General features: G+C 41.8%; 1 protein-coding gene across 3 annotated transcripts in view; it reads left to right on the top strand.

Annotated features, from left to right (window-relative positions):
• The first annotated feature begins 2,297 nt into the window (after window positions 1-2,297).
• The window catches only part of chd6 (chromodomain helicase DNA binding protein 6), a 266,964-nt gene continuing 254,137 nt past the window's right edge, over window positions 2,298-15,124 (top strand). Inside the window, exons 1-2 of one of the 3 annotated variants that reach the window (XM_043710967.2) lie at window positions 2,348-2,421; window positions 7,201-7,263. The gene's annotated coding sequence lies outside the window, so the exon portion shown is untranslated. Of the gene's footprint in view, window positions 2,422-7,194; window positions 7,268-15,124 lie in introns of those variants that run through there. The other 2 variants (XM_043710968.2, XM_087994672.1) reach the window with 2 other exon arrangements.

The raw sequence follows: 15,124 nt of genomic DNA, 5'->3' as shown, positions 1-15,124 counted from the left end.
ACTTGAGAGGGCAGACAAAGCCTTGATTGAATGTCTCAGCTGATAAGTGGCAGCCCCCAATGGAATAGCATTTCCTCTGGGAAAGTCAGCCTTAACTCTGGCTGAAATCTGTGGAATTTAAAGCCAGGACTCAGAGGAAAGGCTGCTTCCTTGGGTCAAGATTGTTACATTCATTAATGGATTAGCAGCAAAAGATATCCCATGAAATTCAAACTCCATGTAGGAGCAAATTACTGCAGATGCTGGAATTTGTATTGAAAACTAAAAATGCTGGAAATCACAGTGGGTCAGGCAGCATCCATGGAGAGAGAGAGCAAGTTAACGTTTCAGGTTGAGAACACCCTAGTTGGTTTGAGGTCAAGGTCCTTCCTAATCTACCCGCTCTGGCTCTCAGGTACTCTATTACCTAAGATGGTGCTGAGAGGCAAAATTATAAACTTTTCACTACACTCATTGAGTGCTCCAGATAACAAAGGCTATTCTATTCTATTCATTTGAGATTTCAATCCCACACAGCACGTTGACTCTTCATTGACTTATGTCACTAGGAGTTGAGAGCAGTGACTGACCCATTACTCTTGCCCACTTTCCAAATAGGCATGAGCATATCTGGGACCAATGGCAGAATATGAATGAAAACAAATTAAATCAGCAGTTAAGTTCTTTATCAGGAAGATAGAGTCATGAGATGTACAGCATGGAAACAGATCCTTCCATTCAGCTCGACCGCACCAACCAGATATCCTAAACTATCTAGTCCCATTTGCCAGCACTTGGCCCATATCCCTCTAAACCCTTCCTATTCATATCCCCATTCACCTTTTAAATGTTGCAATTCCACCACCTCCTCTGGCAGTTCATTCCATACATGCACCATTCTCTGCATGAAAAAGTTGCCCCTCAAGTCTCTTTTAAATCTTTCCCCTCTCACGTTAAACCTATGCCCTCGAGTTTTGGACTCCTGCACCCCTGGGAAAAGACCTTGTCTATTTATCCTATGTATGATCCTCATGATTTTATAAACCTGTATAAGGTCCCCACTTGGCCTCCAATGCTCTGGGGAAAATAGCCACAGCTTATTCTGCCTTTCCTTAAAGCTCAAACTCTCCAATTCCAGCAACGTTGTAAATCTTTTCTGAACCCTTTCAAGTATAACATCTTTTCTGACCAGTAAACGCGAGCATACTAAACACCTTCTTTACCACTCTGTTGACCTGCAACTCCACTTTCAAGGAACTATGAACGTGCACTCCTCAGTGTCTTTGTCTCAACACGTCCCAGGACCCTATTTGAAGCAGCATACAGAATATTTGATTTTCAAATGTCAAGGAAGGAGTGGTTTAGTGTCTGTGTTTCACCTGAAGAGTTTATTCGTTTTAACGTGAATAAAAGTATATTTGTGAGTTGCTGCTTGGGAACGTGGGGTGCAGCTAAGCTCAGACCATGTGGGGAAGGGGGAAAAGTGGATGTGAATATGGTTTTACACATGGAGCTGCTGGTGCTGCACCTTTTTAGTGGGGGCTGTGATATTAAACTTTCCAGAGCTTTCTGCAAAAAAAAACAAAACCGACAACAAAATGCAAGCATTCTCCTTACATCCGGGAAATGAAACATGAGCAGGACGTGGATATTGCAATGGGGATTTTGCTTTGTGTATGATGTCGCTGATCAATAAGAAGAGCCGCCAGGAGCAGGGGTTGCAGAAATGGGGAAATGCAATGAATTTAATGGGTTTGTTTGCATTTTCTGCAAGTGCATGAGGAAGTATGGTTTGCATTGATGGGTTATTCGCTCTTTGTTGTTGTGTGGACTGGATCAGAAAGCAAAGCCCGCACAATGGGAGCCCGGCAGCGGGGGGGAGGAGGCCGCTGGCACCTCCTCCTGGCCCCCCACTCCCCGCGCACCCTCCGGCGTGCCCCCGATCCCCCTCCCCACCTCCAACAGGCCCCTACCGCGCGCTCCCGCTCCCGCTCCCGCTCCCCAATCCTCACCTCCTCCCCTCCCCCCTCCAACTCCGCGCTCCCGCCTCGTTCGGCCGCGCGCACGCTTTTACCCTGCTTTGCAACGGGAAGCACCGCCCCACTCCCTCCACCCCTGACCCCTGTGAGTGACAGCGGCGGCCGGCCAATGGGAATCCCGGGAGTGTTGACGGGCGCGCAGCCGGTCCAATAGGGTGTGTATTGTGTGTGGGGCGGCGCTATGCCGGGGTATGGGGCGGGACTATGCGGGGTATGGGGCGGGGCGGTCAGTGGGCTGGCCGGGGCGCTCTCTCTCTCTCTCTCTGTCTCTGTGTGTGTTGAGGGGGGGAGGGGGAGGGTTTCCGCTAGCAGCCTGCGCGCTGGAGCCTGTGCGAGCACCGTCGGCAGTAAAGTTCCCAAATAATAGCTGTTTGTATTTTGGCTGCAGCAGTGGCCATTTTAGGTAAGTACTTGTGGTAACTTTGCTGTTCCAGTCAGTGCCGTCTCCCTCCTCACAGCATCTTTCTCCTCAGTTTACCTGTGAGGGAAACTATCACCTCGGGCTCTGGGCAATGGAAGTGGTTGGAAAGCAGAGGTAGACTTTTCTTCCCCTCGCCCTCTGTCTGAATCATCACCCCCACCTTTCCTTAATCCAAATGGAGTGTGAAATGATGGCTGAATCCTCCTTCCATCAGCTGGGCTCTGAACTACTGAGAGGTTTGAGGGTTTAAACCTACCACATTGCTTTCTCCCAATCCACAAATACTCGCCTCTAGTCTCAATCAGCTTTCCCCCCTCTCAATTCCCTTATTTTCTCACTGCCCCATTCCCACTCCAGTTGCCCCATTCCTGCCCATCCCCACTCCCACTGTCCCATTCCCCCTCTTTCCCACTACTACCATAATTTATTCTCCATCTTCCACTCTCATCACCCCATTTCCTTTTTGCTCATTCCTGTTGCCATATTAACACACTCCATACACTCCTTATCTCATTCCCATTCTTCCCCCATTCTAAATAAAAACTGAAAGAACTGTGGATGCTGTAAATCAATAACAAAAACAGAAGTTGCTGCAAAAGTTCAGCAGGTCTGGCAGGATCTGCGAAGAGAAATCCATGTTAATATTTCAGTTAATATTCCTTCTGAGGAAGGGTCCCTGGACATGAAAGGTTAACTTTGATTTCTCTGCCACAGATGCTGCCAGACCTGCTGAGCTTTTCCAGCAACTTCTGTTTTTGCTTCCCCCAATCTGATTGCCCCATTCCCACTTTTTCTCACTGTTGTCGCTGTATTCCTGCTCTCGTCTTCCCAGTCCTGTTCTGCCTGCTCGTGTCACCTGTTCCTCCTCTGACCCACTTTTTGTCCCATTCTCACTGTTCCCTGCTTTCCTTGTGCCATCCACCTATTCCGACTGTCCCCTGGTCTCATCTCCTTCTCTTGCTATCCCTTCCTCCATTCTTGTCCTCCCACTCTTGATACCCTATCTCCCTCACCCCCCACTCCCTGGATTCTTCACGATCCGTCTTTGCTTCCACCAAAAGCCCAACGCCTTTCTGTGGGGGAAGACTATGTCTGGGTCTGGAGCAATGAAATAACATGAGCATCTTTGCTCTAATTACACAGGTTTACTTGGAAACAAACAAATTGCACTTTTTGCTTTTCAGTGTTTATCTCCCTCAAAGAAAGAAAGCCATTAAATCGAGTGCATGGAGTGTATAGGGTAAGGGGGAGCTGAATTTTGATAGTTGGGATATGGATCGGGTGCTGGCAGGTGGGACTAGTTTGGGTTGGGATATCTGGTCGGCATGGACAATTTGGACCGACTCTATGTCGCCTCTATTTTCTCATGCATGTGGTAGTGGACTTCAGAGTCACTTTTTTTAAAACAACTCTCCTTTGTCACTTTGGTTCCATGTAGTTTCTTTGCGGAGTTGTCAAGGTATTTTGCATTGAAATTGTACATTAACTTGCAGTCTTAAATAATGTATTTTTCTGTAAAAGGGGCATTTTTAAAAAGTGTAATACTCTTGTGTCTGGGATTGTACAGTTGGGATGAAATTTTGTGCCTGTGTCACTTGGTGACTTCACTGATTGAAGGGAGATGTAGTGTTTTGGATCTGTCTCTTACTGCTTTAAAGATTTAGAAACAGGGAAGAAGAATAATTCATTTGCACTAGGGATAAAGCTGGAGTTTGTACGTGTTGTACAGGATATTCCACAGTTCATATATATTGCAGAGATTAATTTGCAAATAAAATTTTTGTTTGAGGGGGTAAGTTATATGAAATTTTACTAAATAAGAAATTTCTGCAATTCTTTTATGCCCTCATGGAAGATTATATATATTTTACTGATCAGCATAAGAGTTGATGAGTTTCTGAAAAGTTTATTTTATCTCCAAAATCTAGATTGATTTATAATTTAGGCACATTTTGAAATGCTTCCTAATATTTAAACATTAGTAACTCTTGAGATTTGTTTAACTATCTATATTATCAATTCATATGCTACTTTGATTTTTCAGATTGACATGTTGAGTAATATTTTGTTATTGGAAGTCAAGGTAAAATATTTCAGGGATTTCTCAGTTTTTCTTTTCCAAAAGCTAAAAATCCTATAAAAACTTACTCACTAAATAAGGGAACACTCACCAGGCCAGGCAGCATATTTGGACAGAGAAGCAAAGTTAATATTTTGTCTTTATATTAAAATCTAGATGTTTAAAAAGTTATATTTTGTGCTTTTGAAAGCAAAGTATGATACATTTTTAGTATGACTTCAGAAAAATTTGCTGTTGCTTTCAATTTAAATATTTCTTTGACCTCCCTCCTCCCATCCCTTACCCCAACCCAACAGAAGTTACAAACTCCTTTGACATATCAGTCCATGACCATTGTTGTCCCTTTAGTGCTTCACTGAAGTTGTTCTTCATTGCAAGCCAGGACCGTGTGTGTGCACTATTCAGCTGCAAAGGGTACCACAGCAAGTCTGATCCTGTCTCAATTTTGCATATGATTTTCAGCAAGGGTTCAGTGATCAAATACATGTACTCATCTTGATTTTAAATTTTATTCTGACTGCATCTGTTCATTTTCCCTGGCCTAACACACCCAAAATGATATTTGGAAACAGTTACATCTTAATTCTCAGTAAATATATTTGGAGGTTTCAGCCTGTCCTCAATGCCTTTTGTTTATGGTGCTGCTTCATTACTTTGTTCCTTGCCAAGCAATGTGCATTCATGTAAGAGTTCAACATAGAGTAGTAAAATGCAAGTAAATTTTAAAAGCTTTTAAATACATCCCTTGTAAGGCTAATGTGGGCAGTAAGACTTTATTACAATGATGTGAGCATTCCTCTAGGTAAGTTTGTGCTGTGACATTAAGTACTCACCTCTTGCACTCATGCTACTCCTTGTGTGCAGTACGTGTTAGATGAACGTGTGGTCAAGTTTGCTGTGATGCCTTTTAAAGTCAAAAAGCATGTTTGCACTTCTGGCACAGTGGACAACCCAGATGCTGAGATCTCCTTTGTCTGTTCCCAGCTTCAGCTTCCTGCATCTTGATTGTTCTGTCTTCTGGTGGACTGTCCCTGTTAATGTCAGATGACGATAAGATATCATGACTTAGAGTCATAGAGATGTACAGCATGAAAACAGACCCTTCAGTCCACGCCAACCAGATGTCCCATTTGCCAGCACTTGACCATATCCCTCTAAATCCTTCCTATTCACCTACCCATCCAGATGCCTTTTAAATGCTGCAATTGTACCAGCCTCCACCACTTCATCTGGCAGCTCATTCCATACACACACCATCCTCTGCTTGAAAAAGTTGCCCCTTAGGTCCCTTTTAAATCTTCTCCCTCTCACCTTAAACCTGTGCCCTTGGTTTTGGACTTGATGGGAATGCAGAACTCAGAGGAAGTGTCTTTACCTGGAGAATAGTGAAAGTGTGGAACTGGCTACCATAGGAAGTGGTTTGGCTGAACAGTTCGGATGCATTTAGGGGAAAGCTAGATAAACACATGAGGAAGAAAAGAATAAAAGGAAAGACTGATATATGGGTGGGAGTAGGCTTGTTTGCAGCATAAACCTTGCCATCAACCTCTTGGGCCATGTGACCTGGTTTCTAACATGTAAATTCTGTGTAGTCCTGTAGACCCTCATCTGATCAAGCTGGTATGTTGGGGTATTAGTAGGATTGGTTATATTAGATACAGTTCAGCTTTTTATCAGTGTCTTGCGTAGCCTTAAGCAAAATTCCATCTGAAATCTAGCTTTAAAGTCCGTCACACCTGCATCACTGCATGCTGCTTCACAACATTGAATAGAAGTTATGCATTTTCATCTCATGGAGACCTTGATTCCTTTTGTAGAGGATGGTTTCTACACTCTGAGGACAGATGTAAAGGCCAGGAACATTGAGCATATTTTCAGGCTTTTGGAGAACTGGCCCCAAGTGCACTGCATGTGTGGGGTAGTCTGTCAAAGGCTGACCAAGCAACAGTTGATGTTTCTGCAGTTGTGATGTTTGTTGTTAAGGTCAAATTTCTATGATAGATGTCATGGTCAACATAAAGTGCGGCACATTCATGGTCCTGATTAGTTATTATTTACCTGGTTGACTTAAAAGATAGTTCAAGTCTCCAAGCCTGCAGGCAAAGTAGAGTGAAGCAAACATATCATACAGGTATTGTTGTTGACACTGTGTATGATGGCTATATACTTTCAACAAGGTCCATAGTGTTGCAACTCCAAGAGAAGGAAATACATGAGTGAGCTAGAGGAGCTAGGTGAGAGCAGAGGGGGCCAGAGGAGATTCTGAGTTGTTCAGAAATGATAAAGGGTTTTGATTCACCAGAAAAAAATTCTTTTCACGGTCAAAGAGCAGTAACCAGAAGCTTCACTGTAATTGGCTACAAAAAAAACCCAGTATCTATATAATGAGTTAACATCTCGAATAAGTGACCTAAAAAGTATGTTGGGAGAAGATTTGGTAATAACTTTAAATTGGAATTGATGGTTTAGGACTAGAACAGAGAGAGTGAAAATAATTGGAATATTTTCTAAGAGTTGGCACAGAAGTGATGGGCCAAACAGCATGTTTGTGCTTCAGATTCAGAAAAAATGGGGTAAAAAAACGTGAGAAAATGGGATATCTGAATGAAGTTTTTATTTATTACATTAGAGTTATATTTTTCATAGCTGGCCTGGTATTCATATAATGTTCTAACTTTCAGGTGTCCGAGGATGAGAGTCCAGTTTATGATGTCTTGTGGCCCGACCTCTCCGTACTACTGATTGTAGGTTGTTGCTGTCATTTTTCTTGGGGTTTCTCATCATCTGATTATGGAGAATAGGAGATGGGGAGAAAAAGTAAAGGAGCTATGTGATATAATTCTGCATTCAACACATACACACTTTGGTAACCTTGAGCAGTCCTGGGGAGTTGAATGGAATTTTATCTTGAAATAACAGCAGTTCCCTCAAAAAAAACACAATCTTCGGTTGGGGTCTTGAGACTAATAGCCCAAATAAACTATCTCAGAAGTGAGAGAGCTTAAGAATGTTCTGGTGTTTGTTTGAGGTCTTCTAGATATGGAACTAGTAACTTAAATTATTTACTTTGTTTTAAAACCTTGACTGGGACCTATGGTTTTTATTTGATTAAAGAAATGATATTGAATGAATTAAAGGCTGAATTTCCATTACATTATTTTGAAGAACAAGATGTTCTCCCTGATGTCCTGCAGCAATTTACACAGTGTAGTACAGTATAGAATTTACAGCACAGGAACAGTCCATTCAGTCCAACTGGTTCATACATCTCACATACCTCTTCCGATAGTCACTTTGTCAAACTATCAGCCTATATTTTTAATTGACTCGTGGGATGTGGGTGTTGCTGTCTTGTACAGTTTTGGTCTCCCTCTTTCAGAAAAGGATGTGAATACACTAGAAGCAGTTCCATGAAAGTGGATTTGACTGATTGCTGGGATGTGGGGCTTTGTTTCATGAGGAAAGGTTGGACCAGCTGGACCTGTATCCAATGTAGGAAAATGAGAGGTGATGTTATTGAGATATGCAAGATCCTGAGGGGAATGGATAGGCAGGATGTTCAGTGGATGATTCCTCTTGATGGAGTCTAGAATTCGAGGATGCACTTTAAAGGTAAATAGTTTCCCATTTAAGATGGAATGAGGAGGAAATTTTCTTTGAGAATCCTGGGTTTTTAAGAATAGTGCTCCCAGAGAGTTGTAGTTGTTGAGTTTTTAAAGACATGGGAGATGATTGATAGATTCTTGACCAACAAGGGAGTCAGAGGTTATTGAGAATAGGTTTGAATGTGGAGTTGAGGCCAAAATCAGATCAGCCATGATTTTGTTGAATGGCAGAACAGTTGAGAGAGGCTGAATCGCCTACTCCTGAACTTAATTCATTTGTTCGTATGTAATGTAACTGCAAGTTCTTTCTCGGGATGCAGATGATGAGGCAGGCTAGCTTACAGGTAGAACTCAGTGAGTTTAAAGTGAGAATCTTATTATCATGGATTGGCAAAATAAATGGTCAATCATTCAATAATTTTAGCAGGACTTCTACACTTAATGGTAAGGTCCTAGGGAGTGTTGCTGAACAAAGAGACCTTGGAGTGCAGGTTCATAGCTCCTTGAAAGTGGAGTCACAGATAGATAGGATAGTGGAGAAGGCATTTGGTATGCTTTCCTTTATTGGTCAGAGTATTGAGTACAGGAGTTGGGAGGTCTTGTTGCGGCAGTACAGGACATTGGTTAGGCCACTGTTGGAATATTGCGTGCAGTTCTGGTCTCCTTCCTATCGGAAAGATGTTGTGAAACTTGAAAGGGTTCAGAAAAGATTGACAAGGATTTGAGCTACAGGGAGAGGCTGAACAGGCTCAGGTGACTGACTGTGTGGAGTTTGCAAGTTCTCCCCGTGTCTGCGTGGGTTTCCTCCGGGTGCTCCGGTTTCCTCCCACAGTCCAAAAATGTGCAGGTCAGGTGAATTAGCCATGCTAAATTGCCCATAGTGTTAGGTAAGGGGTAAATGTAGGGGTATGGGTGGGTTGCGCTTTGGCGGGGCTGTGTGGACTTGTTGGGCTGAAGGGCCTGTTTCCACACTGGAAGGAATCTAAAAAAAAATCTAATCTTAAAAAAAGGGCTGGGATTTTTTCCCTGGAGCGTCGGAGGCCGAGGGGTGACCTTATAGAGATTTACAAAATTATGAGGGGCATGGAGAGGGTAAACAGGCAAAGTCTTTTCCCTGGGGTGGGGAGTCCAGAACTAGAGGGCATAGGTTTAGGGTGAAAGGCGAAAGATATAAAAGAGACCTAAGGGGTAATGTTTTCATGCAGAGGGTGGTACGTGTATGGAATGAGCTGCCAGAGGAAGTGGTGGAGGCTGGTACAATTGCAACATTTAAGAGGCATTTGGATGGGTATATGAATAGGAAGGATTTGGAGGGATATGGGCCGGGTGCTGGCAGGTGGGACTAGATTGGGTTGGGATATCTGGTCGGCATGGACGGGTTGGACCAAAGGCTCTGTTTCCGTGCTGTACATCTCTGTGACTTTATGAACTCATGGTTGATCTGTTCCTTTGTCTAATTATGTGCCATTGTTCCATTTCTCTTGACAACTTTATCCACAAAACTCTTAGTAATGTTGATCTTAAATTATGGCTAGCATCCGGAACCTTTAGGAGACAAATTTTAAATTTTGCATTTAGCAAGGGTGGCTGATTGGTTTTCTGTGCAGACTTAACTTTTATAAATTAGGATAAGTTTTTGTAATATGCCAGTGTTGGGCATATTTAAATGTGATAGAATATATGCAATTAATTAAAAAATGATAATGTGCATTTCTGTAGAACCTTCCAAGCTGTCAGGATGTCTCAATATATTTTACAGTTAGAGAAGTGTGGTCACTGGTGCAATTTAGGAAATGCATGACTGATTTTACCCAGCATATGGCAATGAAATAATTAGTGCAATTGAAACAAGGGACAACCATTTCTTGATTGTGCCTGGAGATCTCTTAGACCATCGTGAGGGGGTATATCAACGTGAGTTTAAATATCACTTTTGAAAGGCAGTATCTTTGACAATGTGGCATTCACTCATAAATGTCAGCCGAGGTTATATACTTAAATCTCTGGAGTGAGGCTTGAACCTGTTTCCTTATAACTCCTAGACAAGATTGCTAAAATCTGAAGCATCGCTGATGCTAATTATCAGATAATTTAATCTGTTAAACATTTAATTCACATTACTCACAATTCATGTTATTATGCTGCTTAACTTGAATTTTGTATGGTTCAGAAAAGGTTTTGGCATTTAGATTAGTTAGATTAGATTAGATTAGATTAGATTCCCTACAGTGTGGAAACAGGCCCTTTGGCCCAACAAGTCCACACTGACCCTCCGAAGAGTAACCCACCCAGTCCCATTTCCCTCTGACTAAAGTACCTAACACTGTGGGCCATTTAGCATGGCCAATTCACCTGATCTGCACATGTTTGGACAGTGGGAGGAAACCGGAGCACCCATACGAAACCCACGCAGACAATCGCCCGAAGCTGGAATTGAACCTGAGACCCTGGTGCTGTGAGGCAGCAGTGCTAACCACTGAGCCACTGTGCCACCCCTTGAGCCACCCATGCCGCCCTTTTATTAACTGGAAGATTTGGGATTGTATATGGGCAACTTTACGTGACTATTGTTCCCCATCTGGGCCAACTTAGAGGGAGTTTGGCATGTTTACCTGCCCTGGGAGTGTTTGTTGGGGACAGTATCGAGGGCACATTACTTCTGGTTTAAAAGTGTGGATGGAGCTTTTCTCCTGTCTAATCCTGCAATATGCCTGTGGTGGGGGTGTTTGATGGGGATGGTGTAGAGGAAACTTTACACTCTCTAATCTTCTGCATGTGCTCTAGGATTGTTTGAAGACAGCATAGACAACTTTGCGCTGTTCCCATCAAAGACTCCAAAGACAGGTATATATTGAGGTTAGATACAGTCTAGAAGGTATTTTACTCTGTATCTAACCTGTACTCTGTCATTAATCGATAGATAATGTTAAAATTATACAGTTTTTCTGCTTGTAGACGTGGAGGATCAGGCTAAGATCTAATTGGGGTTTTGAAGGGGAATGTCAAGAGTGGTTTGCAAGATGTAAATTATTTGAGTAATTTAAGAATGGGCCCTATTGTGTCCCTACCCCTGGGAGGCCAGAGTTCAAGTCCCACTTGCTCCAGATGTGTGTAATAAGATCTCTAAATAGGTTGATTAGAAAACATGGGTTAATTTAAAAAAAAAACTTAAAGCTAATCTGGAAGCTTGACTAAATCATAACTGCAATCATTTCTTGGGATGCAAATTTTGAAATGTACACCATATTATATTTTGCTGGAAAAGCGCAGCAGGTCAGGCAGCATCCAAGGAGCAGGAGAATCGACGTTTTGGGCATAAGCCCTTCTTCAGGGCTTATGCCCGAAACGTCGATTCTCCTGTTCCTTGGATGCTGCCTGACCTTCTGCGCTTTTCCAGCAACACATTTTCAGCTATAAATCATGAGGGGCAAGAATACGGTAAATAGACAAGGTCTTTTCCCTGGAATGGGCGAGTCCAAAACTAGAAGGTGTAGGTTTAAGGTGAGAGGGGAAAGGTTTAAAAGGAACCTAAGGGGCAACGTTTTCACGCAGAGGGTGGTACGTGTATGGAATGAGCTGCCAGAGGTATAATTACAGCATTTAAAAGGCATTTGGATGATATATGAATAAGAAAGGTTTAGAAGATTATGGGCCAAATGTTGCCAAATGAGTGTAGATTTATCTAGGATATCTGGTTGGCATGGACGAGTTGGACTGAAGGGTCTGCTTCCGTGCTGTAGAACTCTGACACTATAACTGGACATTAAATTTTTCAGCTTGTATTTCAGGGTGGAAGACACAGACTGATGAAGTGTTTAACTACTTAAGTAGATTAAAAGTCTGATCCTAACAATTCCAAAACATGTTGTTCACAAAAATTTGAACTGTCATATAATTTGCATAGGTGTTGGAAACAGCATGGCAATGTAGAAATTTGGTGCTCAAAATGAATTTGAATGAAATGATTTGATTGAATAACTTGAATATAGTTTGAGTTTTCCATCTCTATTAATGACCATACACCTAGATCAAAAGAATATGGCCATTACATGAGACCTGTATTGACTAAATATACTGCCTGGCGCATATTGAATAGGGGAGTGATGTAAGGTGTGGAAATTCTTTTTCAAGAAAGAGTTGAAGAGTTTTTCTGATCAATATTTCTCCCTGAGCACATTCATTCATTGTTGTTTGTGGCGTTTTCTCTGCAGACTTTCTGCTCTTTTTCTTACGTTACAGCAGTGAATACATTTGAAAAATACTTTATTGCTTATGAAATAGTTTCTGACATCCTGAGGTCACAAGTGGTACTGTATAAATGCAAATCTTTCTTTCTTTAGTTCTGCCAGCAGATTTAATTTTCTGGGCTGGGCTCAGAACTAGCCTCTGATTCTGTCAATAAAGGCTCCAGGAGCTGGAAACACAAACACTTGGGCTTTTTATCAAGCAATAACACTTAAGCTTTTATTATGTTGTAACAACTGTAATGAAAATGTTGTCTGCGTAACTTGGTCGTACAAAGCCCAAATCTGCCTAGTTTTGCAGTTCACAGATGGAATTTATGGTTTTCGATTTCTTGTAAAACTTCGAGAGGACAGAAACCTAATGTGTATCTCTTGCTTTCAAATAACTTTGGGAGTAGGCTAAGGGGCTCAGTTGGTCAAGGTACTCTCTGCAGTATTTGGTTTAAAGTCAGACTTGATTTGCAGCACCTCTCCTGTAGGCTCTGTTGTTATTGATATACTGATAGGATTAGATGGAGCATCGTTGCCACTTTGTTGTGCAGTGGTAGTTCCCCCAACCTTGGACCAGGGGGCCTAGGTTCAAGTCCCACTCCAGAGATGCGTAATAATATCTGAGCAGGGTGATTTGAAAAAATGGCTATAAAAAGTAGATGAAGCATGGGGAGTTGTGGTAAATAAACACCAATGTGGGACGTTTTGGCCAAATGACCTTGATTCTCTGCTATTCTTTCTCCCCTCTGAGTATATACCTGCAACATCACTGCCTATTTCCACCTTTGGCAATGCCTTGGCTCATCTGTTAAAATCCTTGTCCATATCTTTGGTAACTCTAGACTTGACCAATCTAATGTGCTCCTTGCTGGTCTTCCATCTTCACTGTTTATAAAAGGAACTTCATCCAATCATTACTCTGCTTCAGATACTTGGATACTGGACACTGAAATCCCCTCCCTAAATTTCTCAATTCTCTCCCTACTTTTCCTCCTGAAAACCCTGCTTTATACCAGACATTTGGTTATCTGTCTTAATATTTCCTTACATGGATCAGTATTGACATTTTTTTGATAATGATGCTATACTATGTAACTGCCATTTTGATGTTCTAGTTGAATATTTACATGTGAAGCTCATAAAGCAAATTTGATGTCAGGTAATTCTGGGACTAAAGAAGTATGAGTAACATTGAATCATTTGGATCTGTGGCTGAATGAAAGGGAGTTGATCATGGGAGGTAGGCTTTAAACAACTGCCCTTGGTGAGGTTAAACATGAACTGGCTAGGCTGAATGGCCTGATTCAGTCTAGTTATTTTGAAGTCTGGCAGAAAAGAGAGAATAACAGACAGGATAGGGGGAGTGAGAGGAGGGGTAAAACAACTAATACTGTGGACAGAGAGCAATGAGAGCCACAAAATTCTAAGCTGAAGTTTGTTGCTTTTCAATAAAAGCCGTTTCCAATAATACATAGCTGTAGAAATCCTGAATATCCCTAAATATCTGAAAAGTTGTGGATGATACTGAATATTGTGTAATCATCAGCAAACATCCCCACATCTGACCTTAGGATGGAGCGGAGGTCATTGATGAAGCATTTGAACCTTTTTGGGTCTAGGGCCCTAGTCTGAGGAGCTCCTTGCAGAGATGTACTGGATTAAATTGTATCTCTGACTAATTCAATGGTTAATGTTTAGATGTTTAGTTCCTACCCTTTCTGACCGAGCATTTCAGATCATAACCTTGAGTCAAATAATTCTCTTCATGTCACTTATAGCAGTTAGCCATTAATCAACGGTGTTTTTTGATTCCTCTGCAACTAGGAACAGTTTCTCCTTATTTGTTCCATAAAAGCACTTCATCATTTCAAGAACGTCTATTAAATATTACCTTATCCATCTCTATTCCATGGAGACCAATCCCTGCATCTCTTAACTTTTCTACCTAACCATCCCTGGTATCATTCTAATAAATCTCCCTGTGTATCCTCTACAAGGCTTTATACGCTTCGAGTGTGGTAGATGGAGGTGGACAGAGTATTACAACTGAGGCCTAACCTATAAAGGCTTAGCATTCTAACACTGAGGGAGCTCTGCACTGTCTGAGGAAAGACGGTGTAAAGCCTTGTGTACCATTTCAAGATGATATGAAATATCCCAAAGCATTGTTCAAGGAAAAGCAGGGGAGTTCTCCCTGGTGTGCTGGCAAAGAATATAGACAGATGAACTGTTTATTTATGTGGGATGTTTGCCAATGCAGAATACATCACAGCAGCCTTTGCACTTTAGAAAAGTGAGAAGTTAGAATACGCTGTTATTTCTTTTGTAGTTTCCAGCTCTCTTAAGTCCTGTATATAGTAGAGCATTTTACACTTTCCAAGGAATTGTAATATGTACTATTGTCTTAAACATCCACCTTTTCCATTTCTCTGCCATTGGTGGCTGTCATTTTATATGCCCGAGTCCAAATCTCTAGAGTACACTGACTAAAAATCTCCAATAAAGACATTCCTTGAAAACCTGACCAAATTATTCGCCACTTGTTTCACATTTCCTGATGTGATTAGATGTCAAACTTGATTAATACTGCTGCCTTGTGGTGTTATGGTACACTGTTTATGCTACATAAATTCAGTTCATAACAGAAACTATCTACCTTAAGTCAGACTTGCTTGTTGCTTGATGGGAAAGATCAAAGCTCAGTGAACATAAGAAGAACTCGACTTTCAGCAGGTAAAAGGTGCTTTATCCTGCAACTTGTTCTG

This window comes from Chiloscyllium plagiosum, unplaced genomic scaffold (genome assembly GCF_037043375.1).
Source record: "Chiloscyllium plagiosum isolate Xiang-an unplaced genomic scaffold, Cpla_swu_hap1 HiC_scaffold_15, whole genome shotgun sequence".
NCBI classification, from domain to species: Eukaryota; Metazoa; Chordata; class Chondrichthyes; order Orectolobiformes; family Hemiscylliidae; genus Chiloscyllium; species Chiloscyllium plagiosum.
Note: the sequence above shows the minus strand (reverse complement) of the source record. Positions and strands in the feature narration are given on the sequence as shown.